This window comes from Pseudophryne corroboree, chromosome 7, assembly GCF_028390025.1.
Source record: "Pseudophryne corroboree isolate aPseCor3 chromosome 7, aPseCor3.hap2, whole genome shotgun sequence".
NCBI lineage: Eukaryota > Metazoa > Chordata > Amphibia > Anura > Myobatrachidae > Pseudophryne > Pseudophryne corroboree.
Window position 1 is genome coordinate 258,171,333 of NC_086450.1, and position 14,290 is coordinate 258,185,622.

The window sequence follows — 14,290 nt, forward strand, 5'->3', positions numbered from 1 at the left end:
TGGCGGCACGGGAAGCCTTGTTACACAGAATTCAAGCATTAGAACTTCTCCATAAATCCACCATGTCAGATGAAAACCTTCAATCATTACTAATGGCCCGGAAGGAATTAAACTCGCTTATGTCCCACAGATTGAAGTTAGAGGCTAGAAAATGTCGCAGTCGCTATTTTCTATGGGGGAACAAGCCTGGGAAGCTGCTAGCGCGGGCTCTCCAGGCACAACGCGCAGCATCTTTTATATCTAAAGTAAAATCCCATACGGGAACAACACAACACACCACGACAGAGATAGCAGCAGCTTTCCGACATTATTATACCCAATTATACAATCTAAGAAGCTCCACGGAGGCGGAATCTGATCTTCCCCGACAGGCCTACATTGCAGAGTTTTTAAGGGAAATTAATTTCCCCACTCTTACACCTGAAGAAGTCGAGTCACTCGAGAACCCCTACACTCTGGCAGAGCTCGAAGAAGCGGTTAAGACCACCCCAAATGGCAGGAGTCCGGGCCCAGACGGTTTCTCTCTAGCCTACTATAAGACATTTGGAGATGTTTTGCTACTTATGATGCTTAGAGCTTTTAATCAGGTTTCAGACCAGTCCTCCTTCTCCCCCCAGTCAATGCTCGCACACATCACAGTGATTCATAAAGAGGGCAAAGACCCGTCACACTGTTCCAGCTATAGACCCATTTCCCTACTAAACGTAGACCTGAAGCTCTTCGCCAAATTAATGGCGAATCGCTTAAAACTCTTCCTTCCAAAACTGATACACTCGGACCAGGTGGGTTTCGTCCCGGGCCGCGAGGCCAGGGACAACACCACGAAGGTTCTTGATTTGATTCATTACGCCTCAACTTGTAAATCCCCCTCCATTCTCCTCTCAACAGACGCAGAAAAAGCGTTTGACAGAGTTGACTGGGATTTCCTATTGGGGGTGCTGGAACACATGGGCGTGGGCATGGTGGGCCTCCAGAGAATTAGGGCCCTATATTCTGACCCCGCTGCTCGCGTACGTATCAATGGTGAACTGTCAGACCCGTTCCAGATACGGAATGGGACTCGTCAGGGGTGTCCTTTGTCACCACTTATTTTTGTGCTATGTATGGAGGCCCTGGCGAGGGCCATTCGCCAGAATGTTAACATCACAGGGCTGCAGGTGGGGAAGACGGAGTACAAGCTTGCCCTATATGCAGATGACCTCCTTGCAGTGATTTCTAATCCTTTGACCTCTATACCCAATCTCCTTAAAGAGTTCAAGCGATTTGGCACTCTCTCCAATTTTAAAATAAATTTATCAAAATCTACAGCAATGAATCTAACACTAGACCAGACCAGCCTCCAGGTATTACAATCTATCTCGCCCTTTGCATGGCATCCATCACAATTAAAATATTTAGGAGTAATCCTTCACAAGGATCTTTCCCAAATTTACCAATTGAATTTCCCCCCACTCCTATCAAAACTCCAATCTGATCTCTCCAAATGGGGCGGGAAAAAAATTTCATGGATAGGGAGAATAGCAGTAATCAAAATGAATATTTTACCCAGAATTCTTTACCTATTACAAACCCTGCCTGTCACTATTCCTCGACCATGGTTCCTCTCACTACAACGAAAAATCAGAGACTACATTTGGGCGGGGCGAAAACCCCGATTTAAGCATGAGATCCTCTTTAGACGGAAACATCAAGGAGGTCTCCAACTTCCTCACTTTTTATCCTATTACCATGCAGTACTCCTTACGAGAGTCATGGAATGGAGTAGTGAACTCCACAGGAAACAATGGGTAGACATTGAACTGGCCTCTCTTCCCTCTCTTAGCGTGAACTCCCCCTGGCTTTCTAAAGTCCCCCAGGTAATGCACCCACTGGCTGGCCCCATCTTTTCGTGTTGGCGTCTCCTGCGCTCCCTCCCACATATTTCAGCACATCCCTCCCCACTCTCACCACTGTTTGGGAATCCTGAATTTCCCCCTGGATGCCACTCCCTGTCGTTCTATGCATGGCAGGAAAAGGGCATCCGGAGAACGAATCAAATGCTGGACTCATCTGGTATAATACCTTTTCCCGAACTGCAAACTAAATGGAATCTACCCAATAAAGAAATCTGGAGATATCTCCAAATTAAACATTACCTACAGACCTTTTGCTCTTCTGGAAAGGGTATACGAGCTCTGACTCTATTTGAACAGATGTACCTCTCTCACACATACCCTAGACACACTCTTTCCACGTTTTACAAGTGGATCGTGAATCATAGATTTTCTTCCCAACCGAAATTTGTCAGAGATTGGGAATTAGACCTGGGAGGTCTGGTGACCACAGATGATTGGGAAGGGATCTATAAAAATACCTTCTCATTAACTACCAATGTGCTAGCCTTGGAGACTCACTACAAAGTACTTACAAGATGGTATAGATGCCCAAATATCCTTGCGAAAATCTATCCTGGAGTACCCAACACGTGCTGGAGATGCGGGACAGCAGTAGGCACCCCACTACATATATGGTGGGAATGCTCTCTCTTGCAACCGTTTTGGCGCAAGGTGGTGGAGACAGCTAGCATTATCCTCAGTGAGGACTTACCCTTTTGCCCCAGCTTTTGGTTATTAAATCTCACGCGTACACCTAGATATCATCTCAAGAAATCACTACTTCGCCATATTTTGAGTGCCTCTAAGGCAGTGATCCCAGTCCACTGGAAATCAACAGTGCCCCCCACCATGAAAGAATGGACTGCCCGATTAGACCACTATATGGCAATGGAAGATCTCATTTTGTCTCTAGAAATGAAAAACACCTCCTTCATCGCTACTTGGAGCCCATGGCTGGAATACAAAGCGTCAGCCCATTACAAATCTTCTCTTTAAGAGAAACCCCCCCCTTTCTTACCTCCAGTAGCCATATGTAATCAATCATGCGTTAAGCCCCTTGGGAAGGGATGAGAGAACCTCCCCCCCCTTCCTAAACCTTAACTCCCTAAGTAACCTTTCTTTCTCCCCCTCTACACTGAGAGTAATACTACCCCATATCCCTATATCTTTCTCTTTTCACCTCGATACTCTTCTTTCCTCTCCTACTTCTACTCTCTCCCTTTTGCATCAAGAAGTTGCAATTTATGAAACGTTTATAGTTCTTACTCCTTTATGCTCTATATATTGTTCTTTCCCAGGAAGTATGATCCGTTTGTGGAAAGAGGACATCCCCTTATACAGTCTTTTCTATTTTTTTTTCTTTTTTTTTCTATTATTATACAAGGTGTTAAGTTTCTCTAGATGATGTACCTCTGACAATCTTAGAAGCTACTGTATTGTTTCCGCAACTTCCTGGTTTCGTATATTTGAAATTTCAATAAAAATCTATTTGCAAAAAAAAAAAGTAAAGGAGATTCAACTGAGGCAGCACAAGGGAACTCTCATCTGGGGACAACAACTGCAGGGAGAACACATATTTTCAGATGAACATGGGAGGGCAGAAGGCTGCCTAATACTGAAGCACCCCCAAACAACAAACCAAATGCAACAACTAGTACAAGCATTCCTGGGGGAAGGTCTGCAGAAGACGGATTTGCATACGGTGATGTCATCCAAGCAGTGGGCCAAAGTTGGCTGGAACCCTCATCTGCATATGAAAAGAGAAAAGGGGTATGCAGGGCATGGCGGCCTTTTGCGGCGCTTGGATGACCATTAGTTCGCATTAAACACCCCCACCCTCCTTCGGTGTGGGGCTCATGTTGGCCATGCCCCAGCCCCTGAAGCATTCAAGCTGATTTCTTGTAGCAGCTGGGCACTGTAACAGCTCCAGAGCTGCTCTGTAAGGCAAGTAAAAGGGTGTGGGCCCTGCAGCACTACCTGTAGTTTGCATTGTGCATTGGAAGGCACAAAGTAAGCCGACGGGAGGAGAAGTCAGGATAGTGCACAAGGGTATAGAAGGGAGGGGCTCAAGAAAAAAGAAGTGGAAACAGACAGCAAACTAGGCTGGAGAGAGACCTGAGACAAAGAGATCTGAATTATATGAGAGCCGAACAGGGGAAACACAAATTATGCAGTCAAGTTTCCCACATTTGGGGAAATCGCAGGGGCAGCACACCCAGAGTGCAATGGGTGAGCCTTGCCCTGGGAGAAGCAACTTCATGATCATAGTATCTCACCTGGCAGGTAAGTAGGAGTTGGGCTAGAGCTGGGGAGGGTCGCTGCTCGGGCACCCCCCTGTCAAGTGAAGGAGATCCAACTGAGGCAGCACAAGGGAACTCTCGAAAGAAGAACAAGGCTAGAGGAAAATCTGAGACAAAGAAATCTGACTTTTACCAGAGCTGACCAGAGGAAAGCACAAACACAGTCCCCCACTACCACAAATAATGCAGTTGAGTTTCCCACATTTGGGGAAATCGCAGGGGTCAGCATACCCAGAATGCAATGAATGAACCTCACCCTGGGAGAACAATCTTCATGACCATGGTATCTCCTATTCAAAATAAGTATGATTTGGGATAGGAAATACAGATCCCCAAGAGAGGGGAAAGACAAAAGAAACCAGGTATACTTTGTGGTGCACACTACCCAACTGACAAATTTTTTAAATAAGATTTTCCAGAAATGTATATCCTCAGTAGTATTAGTAAGTATTGGTTTAAATATCCATAACCAAAATGGTTGCCTGAAATTATTTTTCTAATGGGACTATAATTGTCCTTTATTAATAGAGCGAAATATTAAAATCAAAGAAAAGGAAAAATTATTTGTGTGATAGAAAAAGAAAAATGTGAATAAAGATTTAAAAACAAAGCTGATGTGTTTTTCCCTGTGTGTACTTTCTTATATTTGTTTCAAATGTGCATGACCATTATATTTGTACAGCACTATATCAGTGCATAATTTATTCAAAATGTATAATATCCATATTTCATGGAGCTTGTATCATATACTATAGAGGGAGATATATTTCCCTACTATTGAGTCACAGACTTGTTTCAGATATTGCAACAATGAGACTCTGGTCTCCTAATGTATACCAGAAGTGTGGTGAGATAATTCTCAATGTAGCAAGTTAGAGTAGATGAAACACTGTTGCTCAAGTATGTGACTCATACGCTGAGTCCTGAGATATTGCACGGTACAGAAGCCTTGCAGTGTGATATCTACCATCCACACATAGAGAGAGCTATTTGGGGATATATCTTAAAGTAGTACCGTATATAAAATTGTGTACAAATGTATAAATTAATCTTCCATTGATAAGGTTAATTAGCAGTATTAGATTTCCTTTTTATACTGTGTTATGTCTATTCCGTGATTCACGATGGTATTTACAGCACAGTGATCACATTTATGACATGCTGCAGTAAGGTATTCAACAAGTACATAAAGAGAATAAATTAATATCCCCTATATACTATTATTGGTTAATAACAGGCTGTCTTGCTGCACTGTATTAAATTGGAATCACAATAATACTTTATATCTGCTATTCATGCTGATGGTGCATCCTTCTTAGTACAAGCAGATACTAAGTAAATATACAAGAATATATATATTCTGTATTATATTAATACACAGTAATTAATCCATTGGGGCAGTAACCTAATATGTGATCAAGTACAATGAGTCCATATATATATATGAACAACACTGTAAGTTAAATAAATCCCCTGCTCTCCCTCGTGTTGTGTCTGAATGACAGCGTAATCCACAGCACTGAGATGGCGTTCTGCTGGGTATAACAGGCAGCCGTGCAAACTTTCTTTTTATAATTAAGTATAATAGCTCCCAGTGATAGTATACATTTCAGAGTGTGCAGTGCAACATTGAAACATTTAATTATCCATAATAATTAGGGAACACACAGCATGAGCCTATGCGCATTTCACTCCTATTGAGCTTCCTCAGGGCACTATAGTCCCTGTCCCAGCCCCTGAAGCATTCAAGCTGATTTCTTGCAGCAGCTGGGCACTGTAACAGCTCCAGAGCTGCTCTGTAAGGCAAGTAAAAGGGTGTGGGCCCTGCAGCACTACCTGTAGTTCGCATTGTGCATTGGAAGGCACAAAGTAAGCAGACGGGAGAAGTCAGGATAGTGCGCAAGGGCATAGAAGGGAGCGGCTCAAGAAAAGAGAAGTGGAAACAGACAGCAAACTAGGCTGGAGAGAGACCTGAGACAAAGAGATCTGAATTATACGAGAGCCGACCAGGGGAAATGTGAGAGGTGCGGCTGCGGTGTGGTGGTGCCTGCTGCCGTGCAGGTGTAGACTCGGTACTCACCAGGCGCCGCTCTCTCTCACCTTCAGGTACCGGAACCCTCAACGGACCTGGAAATCTTCAATCGGATCCGGACACGGCGATTCCCTCTCGGAGCGGACCGACGACCGAGCTGAGGAGAGAATGGTTTACCTTAAAGGGGGTATCGACCCTTCTTCCACTGGAAGAGGGGATACCCCCAGGGGTGACCGCGACCTCCACCGGTTGGGTGAAAGGTCATCACCGGCACAAAGCCTCAGCCACCCAGATTTCACACACTCGCGCTCTCGCACGTAGTGTGATGAAAAGGATTCTCACGTCCGTGAGCAATCCCGACTCCGGCGCTCGGGGACAGACAAGGGACAAACGCACACAGATGTTACTCACCGTCAGTTTCGCACTGCGAACGTCTTCTTCTCTTACAGGTCCCTGTAAGGAGGTAAACAAACAAGCAAACAGCCGTGCAGGGCCTAACTCTAACCTAGTGTCACACCCTATACTAACTACAACGGCAGAGCCCTCGAACTAGCTCTGTGGGTGTGGTGCAACAAAACTAAACACACTTAACGAGCTCTCACTTTGCCCCGCACGGTAACATACATCACGATACACAATGCAAGCGACGGTACGGTCCCTTTAGTTACCAAACTCAGAACACCCAGTAGTGGGGGCCGCACAGCTCACCCACCTACCGTACTCTCTTCTTAGGGGCTCAGGCCGAGCGGGCCTGCCTACCTAACACCTCAGGGTGGCCTGGGCCTAGCGCCCAGTGCCACCTTTATTCACCTCGGGGGCACTTACCCACTGGGCCTAGCGCACCCCCTGACTACACACAGGCCGGAGGCCTGACTTCACCCACGGGCCTAGTGCCCGCCTAACTTGTCACCCGTTGGGTGACCTGGGCCTAGCGCCCAGCGTCACCTTCAGATATCCCTAGCTGGCCAGAATACCCTAGGGCCTAATGCCCTCTAATGCCCCACAGGCCTAGTGCCTGATGTGCCCCTCGGGCCTAATGCCCGCCTAACTGCCCACAGGCCTGTGTCCTGACTATTCCTAAGGGCCTAGTGCCCAACTGTGTCTCAGGCCTAGTGCCTGCCTATCCGGGCCGGGGGGGGGTTCCCCCCGGCTACTCGTGCCCACGGGCCTGGAGGGCCCGACTAAATGCCCCCACGGGCCGTGAGGCCCGACCAAATGCCCCCAGGCCGGGAGGGCCCGACTACGTGCCCACAGGCTGGGAGGGCCTGACTGTGCCCATGGGCCTATTGCCCGAACACCCGGTGGTCTAGGGAGGAGCGGGTACAGGGGCACCTGAAAAGGGCCTACCTGACCCACTGGGAGAGGCACCAGGGGGGAGCTTAATCAGCTCTTTTCTTCCCACCCCTGGTGACCTCTCCGCCGCTCTTCTTCAATCTTCGGCCGCTGGCCCGTCCTGGCCAGCGGCGCCGTCGTCGCCTCGCCGCGTCCAGCCGCCGCTGGACATCTTCCTGCCGCCGGACGTCTTCAGGCCTCTTCCGCGGCCACCCGAACTCCGACCACGATCTCTTCTTCCTCGCGCTCTTCCGCGCGCGCGGTGTTCTCGGCTCCCGCCCGGCGTCTCTCCTCTTTGCGCTCCTGCGCGCCGTCCTATCTTCAGGCTCCCGCCCGGCGTCTGACGTCAGATGCCGGGGGCGGGGCCTATGACGCGGCGAGCGCCGATTGGCTCGCCGCGTCCCTCTCTGATTGGCTGCCGCTCCGGGAGCCGCGATTGGCTCCCGGAGGGCACCAACATTCGAATGCCTCTGGTCCGGTGCAGGGAAAAGGGTAATCCCTGCACCGGACACCCGCCGCCACGCACCCAGCGCTGGGGACAGACAAGCTGCCCCAGCGCTGTCCCCAGCTAGGGACAGCACCACAGATGTGCCCACAGGGCACATCTCTACAGAAACACAAATTATGCAGTCAAGTTTCCCACATTTTGGGAAATCGCAGGAGCAGCACACCCAGAGTGCAATGGGTGAGCCTTGCCCTGGGAGAAGCACCTTCATGATCATAGTATCTCACCTGGCAGGTAAGTAGGAGTTGAGCTAGAGCTGGGGAGGGTCGCTGCTCGGGCACCCCCCTGTCAAGTGAAGGAGATCCAACTGAGGCAGCACAAGGGAACTCTCGAAAGAAGAACAAGGCTAGAGGAAGATCTGAGACAAAGAAATCTGACTTTTACCAGAGCTGACCAGAGGAAAGCACAAAGACAGTCCCCCACTACCACAAATAATGCAGTCGAGTTTCCCACATTTGGGGAAATCATATGGGTCAGCATACCCAGAATGCAATGAATGAACCTCACCCTGGGAGAACAATCTTCATGACCATGGTATCTCCTATGCAAAATAAGTATGATTTGGGATAGGGCTGGGGAGGGCTGCTGCTCAGGCACATCTCTGTCAAGTAAAGATGTCTATTAGATCCACTTCTCCCAGAGGAAGGCCCTAGAGGCTGAAACGCGTTGGGGCTAACACTACAACCTAAAACCGAAACTGACAAAGATGACAGCAAGCGCTTACTACGAAGCGGAGTCCCGGTCACGTGATCGGGGAAACCCGGAAATCAACTACGCTGCCTAGCAACAGAAGGAAAGAGAAGAAGTCGGTGACGAGGTGCGGCGGGGAAACAGGAGAAAACAGAAGGTGAGTCTCCGTATGCGGCGGGTGTCACTCTTGAAGCTGCTCCGTAGAGCGCTGACAGAGTCTCCCCCTTACCCTAGGCAGGTCAGCCTCTCGAACCCTCCGGTTTCCAGGCGTGTCTGTACCAGGACACACCATGAGAAGCGGAGCCTAGAGAGAAAGACCAGTCCGGAGCAACCTACTTTTCCCTGCTTAACCCTATACACTCCCACCGTGAAGAAACCCAAGACTGTGTTTTTGTTTATATATATATTTTTTGTTTATAATTTATCTTTATATTTTTTTCAACACGGAATTGAACTTACCAAGGACAAAACGACTGTCTGCAGCTGTGCGGGACGCCGCAGGCTGCAGCACACACTCAATAGACTCCTAGACTAAGAGTTTACCCATAACTCTTCCTTTAACTAATATTAGCAAACAATAAACCACCGTTATCATTAATGAGCTATATGTGGACATTTCATTTGGGAAACATAATTGTTCTGTGATATTGTACACCATTTAAGAGATATAAACACCTATTGAATATATTTTACCTAAGGGCACTCACAGACAGTACTACTTTCACTTAGACAACCAAACTAGGAGCAAGGACTGAGCGCTACACTACAATATAACTATGTCTATTAGACCTAGCCTGCTGCAGCCCTTGAAGATCTTATAAAAAAAAGCTCTTCTTTTCTTGTCAAAATTAATAGCTAAGAATAGGCTGCCTGAGGCCTGCCTGAGGCCTGCTACTGAAGGCACCAACTGAGGCCTGCCTGAGGCCTGCTACTGAAGGCACCAACTACAAACTGAGCTCCCTGTTCATGGAAGCGGGGTTATAGAGGAGGGGCGCTGAGCATCTTGGGAACAGTCAAAAGCTTTGAGCCTGTTGGTGCCTCAGATCAAGATCATACTCTACACCCCAATGTGAATCCTTGTGGAGTCCAGTGTACCCCAGAGAAGAAATGAATGTGTCACACCCATTGGCAGCAACATTAGAATAGCTGCTGACAGGCACAATTGAGAAAGGAAGGGGGGGGGGGTCATTTGAATCCAGCACATATATGCAATTCGAATATGTACTTTGTACCTTCCTATTTTAAAATGTAATGGATGAACCTTACCCTGTGAGAACTATCTTCATGACCAAGAGATCTCATATGCAAGATAAGTATGAGTTGGGGCTGGGGAGGGCGGCTGCTCAGGCACACTCCCGTCAAGTTAAGGAGATTCAACTGAGGCAGCACAAGGGAACTCTCGAAAGAAGAACAAAGCTAGAGGAAGATCTGAGACAAAGAAATCTGACTTTTACCAGAGCTGACCAGAGGAAAGCACAAACACAGTCCCCCACTACCACAAATAATGCAGTCGAGTTTCCCACATTTGGGGAAATCACAGAGGTCAGCATACCCAGAAGGCAATGAATGAACCTCACCCTGGGAGAACAATCTTCATGACCATGGTATCTCCTATGCAAAATAAGTATGATTTGGGATAGGGCTGGGGAGGGCCGTTGCTCAGGCACATCTCTGTCACGTAAAGGAGATTCAACTGAGGCAGCACAAGGGAACTCTCATCTGGGGACAACAACTGCAGGGAGAACACATATTTTCAGATGAACATGGGAGGGCAGAAGGCTGCCTAATACTGAAGCACCCCCAAACAACAAACCAAATGCAACAACTAGTGCAAGCATTCCTGGGGGAAGGCCTGCAGCAGATGGATTTGCATATGGTGATGTCATCCAAGCAGTGGGTCAAAGTTGGCTGGAACCCTCGTCTGCATATGAAAAAAGAAAAGGGGTGTGCAGGGCATGGCGGCATTTTGCGGCGCTTGGATGACCCCTAGTTCGCATTAAACACCTCCACCCTCCTTCGGTGTGGGGCTCATGTTGGCGATGCCCCAGCCCCTGAAGCATTCAAGCTGATTTCTTGCAGCAGCTGGGCACTGTAACAGCTCCAGAGCTGCTCTGTAAGGCAAGTAAAAGGGTGTGGGCCCTGCAGCACTACCTGTAGTTTGCATTGTGCGGTGGAAGGCACAATGTAAGCAGACGGGAGAAGTCAGGATAGTGCGCAAGGGCATAGATGGGAGCGGCTCAAGAAAAGAGAAGTAGAAACAGACAGCAAACTAGGCTGGAGAGAGACCTGAGACAAAGAGATCTGAATTATACGAGAGCCGACCAGGGGAAACACAAATTATGCAATCAAGTTTCCCACATTTGGGGAAATCGCAGGAGCAGCACACCCAGAGTGCAATGGGTGAGCCTTGCCCTGGGAGAAGCACCTTCATGATCATAGTATCTCACCTGGCAGGTAAGTTGGAGTTGGGCTAGAGCTGGGGTGGGTCGCTGCTCGGGCACCCCCCTGTCAAGTGAAGGAGATCCAACTGAGGCAGCACAAGGGAACTCTCGAATGAAGAACAAGGCTAGAGGAAGATCTGAGACAAAGAAAACTGACTTTTACCAGAGCTGACCAGAGGAAAGCACAAACACAGTCCCCCACTACCACAAATAATGCAGTCGAGTTTCCCACATTTGGGGAAATCACAGGGGTCAGCATACCCAGAATGCAATGAATGAACCTCACCCTGGGAGAACAATCTTCATGACCATGGTATCTCCTATGCAAAATAAGTATGATTTAGGATAGGGCTGGGGAGGGCCGCTGCTCAGGCACATCTCTGTCAAGTAAAGGAGATTCAACTGAGGCAGCACAAGGGAACTCTCATCTGGGGACAACAACTGCAGGGAGAACACATATTTTCAGATGAACATGGGAGGGCAGAAGGCTGCCTAATACTGAAGCACCCCCAAACAACAAACCAAATGCAACAACTAGTGCAAGCATTCCTGGGGGAAGGCCTGCAGCAGATGGATTTGCATATGGTGATGTCATCCAAGCAGTGGGTCAAAGTTGGCTTCCACCCTCGTCTGCATATGAAAAAGAAAAGGGGTGTGCAGGGCATGGCTGCCTTTTGCGGCGCTTGGATGACCCCTAGTTCGCATTAAACACCTCCACCCTCCTTCGGTGTGGGGCTCATGTTGGCTATGGCCCAGCCCCTGAAGCATTCAAGCTGATTTCTTGCAGCAGCTGGGCAATGTAACAGCTCCAGAGCTGCTCTGTAAGGCAAGTAAAAGGGTGTGGGCCCTGCAGCACTACCTGTAGTTTGCATTGTGCATTGGAAGGCACAAAGTAAGCAGACTAGAGAAGTCAGGATAGTGCGCAAGGGCATAGATGGGAGCAGCTCAAGAAAAGAGAAGTGGAAACAGACAGCAAACTAGGCTGGAGAGAGACCTGAGACAAAGAGATCTGAATTATACGAGAGCCGACCAGGGGAAACACAAATTATGCAGTCAAGTTTCCCACATTTGGGGAAATCGCAGGAGCAGCACACCCAGAGTGCAATGGGTGAGCCTTGCCCTGGGAGAAGCACCTTCATGATCATAGTATCTCACATGGCAGGTAAGTAGGAGTTGGGCTAGAGCAGGGGAGGGTCGCTGCTCGGGCACCCCCCTGTCAAGTGAAGGAGATCCAACTGAGGCAGCACAAGAGAACTCTCGAAAGAAGAACAAGGCTAGAGGAAGATCTGAGACAAAGAAATCTGACTTTTCCCAGAGCTGACCAGAGGAAAGCACAAACACAGTCCCCCACTACCACAAATAATGCAGTCGAGTTTCCCACATTTGGGGAAATCACAGGGGTCAGCATACCCAGAATGCAATGAATAAACCTCACCCTGGGAGAACAATCTTCATGACCATGGTATCTCCTATGCAAAATAAGTATGATTTGGGATAGGGCTGGGGAGGGCCGCAGCTCAGGCACATCTCTGTCAAGTAAAGGAGATTCAACTGAGGCAGCACAAGGGAACTCTCATCTGGGGACAACAACTGCAGGGAGAACACATATTTTCAGATGAACATGGGAGGGCAGAAGGCTGCCTAATACTGAAGCACCCCCAAACAACAAACCAAATGCAACAACTAGTGCAAGCATTCCTGGGGGAAGGCCTGCAGCAGATGGATTTGCATATGGTGATGTCATCCAAGCAGTGGGTCAAAGTTGGCTTCAACCCTCGTCTGCATATGAAAAGAGAAAAGGGGCGTGCAGGGCATGGCGGCCTTTTGCGGCACTTGGATGACCCCTAGTTCACATTAAACACCTCCACCCTCCTTCGGTGTGGGGCTCATGTTGGCTATGGCCCAGCCCCTGAAGCATTCAAGCTGATTTCTTGCAGCAGCTGGGCACTGTAACAGCTCCAGAGCTGCTCTGTAAGGCAAGTAAAAGGGTGTGGGCCCTGCAGCACTACCTGTAGTTTGCATTGTGCATTGGAAGGCACAAAGTAAGCAGACGGGAGAAGTCAGGATAGTGCGCAAGGGCATAGATGGGAGCAGCTCAAGAAAAGAGAAGTGGAAACAGACAGCAAACTAGGCTGGAGAGAGACCTGAGACAAAGAGATCTGAATTATACGAGAGCCGACCAGGGGAAACACAAATTATGCAGTCAAGTTTCCCACATTTGGGGAAATCGCAGGAGCAGCACACCCAGAGTGCAATGGGTGAGCCTTGCCCTGGGAGAAGCACCTTCATGATCATAGTATCTCACCTGGCAGGTAAGTAGGAGTTGGGCTAGAGCTGGGGACGGTCGCTGCTCGGACACCGCCCTGTCAAGTAAAGGAGATCCAACTGAGGCAGCACAAGGGAACTCTCGAAAGAAGAACAAGGCTAGAGGAAGATCTGAGACAAAGAAATCTGACTTTTACCAGAGCTGACCAGAGGAAAGCACAAACACAGTCCCCCACTACCACAAATAATGCAGTCGAGTTTCCCACATTTGGGGAAATCACAGGGCTCAGCATACCCAGAATGCAATGAATGAACCTCACCCTGGGAGAATAATCTTCATGACCATGGTATCTCCTATGCAAAATAAGTATGATTTGGGATAGGGCTGGGGAGGTACGCTGCTCAGGCATATCTCTGTCAAGTAAAGGAGATTCAACTGAGGCAGCACAAGGGAACTCTCATCTGGGGACAACAACTGCAGGGAGAACACATATTTTCAGATGAACATGGGAAGGCAGAAGGCTGCCTAATACTGAAGCACCCCCAAACAACAACCAAATGCAACAACTAGTACAAGCATTCCTGGGGGAAGGTCTGCAGAAGACGGATTTTCATACGGTGATGTCATCCAAGCAGTGGGCCAAAGTTGGCTGGAACCCTCATCTGCATATGAAAAGAGAAAAGGGGCATGCAGGGCATGGCGGCCTTTTGCGGCGCTTGGATGACCCTTAGTTCACATTAAACACCCCCACCCTCCTTCGGTGTGGTGCTCATGTTGGCTATGCCCCAGCCCCTGAAGCATTCAAGCTGATTTCTTGCAGCAGCTGGGCACTATAACAGCACCAGAGCTG

At 48.6% G+C, this 14,290-nt stretch overlaps 10 non-coding genes and 1 pseudogene across 10 annotated transcripts; all 11 read right to left on the reverse strand.

Moving 5' to 3' along the window:
- Nucleotides 1-4,030: 4,030 nt before the first annotated feature.
- Nucleotides 4,031-4,165, reverse strand: LOC134946627 (U1 spliceosomal RNA; annotated as a pseudogene).
- A 152-nt stretch (nucleotides 4,166-4,317) lies between these two features.
- Nucleotides 4,318-4,481, reverse strand: LOC134946550 (U1 spliceosomal RNA). The gene has a single exon (XR_010182239.1). It is a non-coding gene; the product is annotated as a U1 spliceosomal RNA (small nuclear RNA).
- A 3,638-nt stretch (nucleotides 4,482-8,119) lies between these two features.
- Nucleotides 8,120-8,285, reverse strand: LOC134946564 (U1 spliceosomal RNA). The gene has a single exon (XR_010182250.1). It is a non-coding gene; the product is annotated as a U1 spliceosomal RNA (small nuclear RNA).
- A 152-nt stretch (nucleotides 8,286-8,437) lies between these two features.
- LOC134946557 (U1 spliceosomal RNA) lies at nucleotides 8,438-8,601 on the reverse strand. The gene has a single exon (XR_010182245.1). It is a non-coding gene; the product is annotated as a U1 spliceosomal RNA (small nuclear RNA).
- A 1,596-nt stretch (nucleotides 8,602-10,197) lies between these two features.
- Nucleotides 10,198-10,361, reverse strand: LOC134946538 (U1 spliceosomal RNA). The gene has a single exon (XR_010182229.1). It is a non-coding gene; the product is annotated as a U1 spliceosomal RNA (small nuclear RNA).
- Nucleotides 10,362-11,032: 671 nt separating this feature from the next.
- Nucleotides 11,033-11,195, reverse strand: LOC134946626 (U1 spliceosomal RNA). The gene has a single exon (XR_010182298.1). It is a non-coding gene; the product is annotated as a U1 spliceosomal RNA (small nuclear RNA).
- A 152-nt stretch (nucleotides 11,196-11,347) lies between these two features.
- LOC134946482 (U1 spliceosomal RNA) lies at nucleotides 11,348-11,511 on the reverse strand. The gene has a single exon (XR_010182183.1). It is a non-coding gene; the product is annotated as a U1 spliceosomal RNA (small nuclear RNA).
- A 670-nt stretch (nucleotides 11,512-12,181) lies between these two features.
- Nucleotides 12,182-12,344, reverse strand: LOC134946636 (U1 spliceosomal RNA). The gene has a single exon (XR_010182303.1). It is a non-coding gene; the product is annotated as a U1 spliceosomal RNA (small nuclear RNA).
- A 152-nt stretch (nucleotides 12,345-12,496) lies between these two features.
- Nucleotides 12,497-12,660, reverse strand: LOC134946475 (U1 spliceosomal RNA). The gene has a single exon (XR_010182177.1). It is a non-coding gene; the product is annotated as a U1 spliceosomal RNA (small nuclear RNA).
- Nucleotides 12,661-13,331: 671 nt separating this feature from the next.
- Nucleotides 13,332-13,494, reverse strand: LOC134946575 (U1 spliceosomal RNA). Its single transcript, XR_010182259.1, has one exon. It is a non-coding gene; the product is annotated as a U1 spliceosomal RNA (small nuclear RNA).
- Nucleotides 13,495-13,646: 152 nt separating this feature from the next.
- Nucleotides 13,647-13,810, reverse strand: LOC134946539 (U1 spliceosomal RNA). The gene has a single exon (XR_010182230.1). It is a non-coding gene; the product is annotated as a U1 spliceosomal RNA (small nuclear RNA).
- Nucleotides 13,811-14,290: the final 480 nt, after the last annotated feature.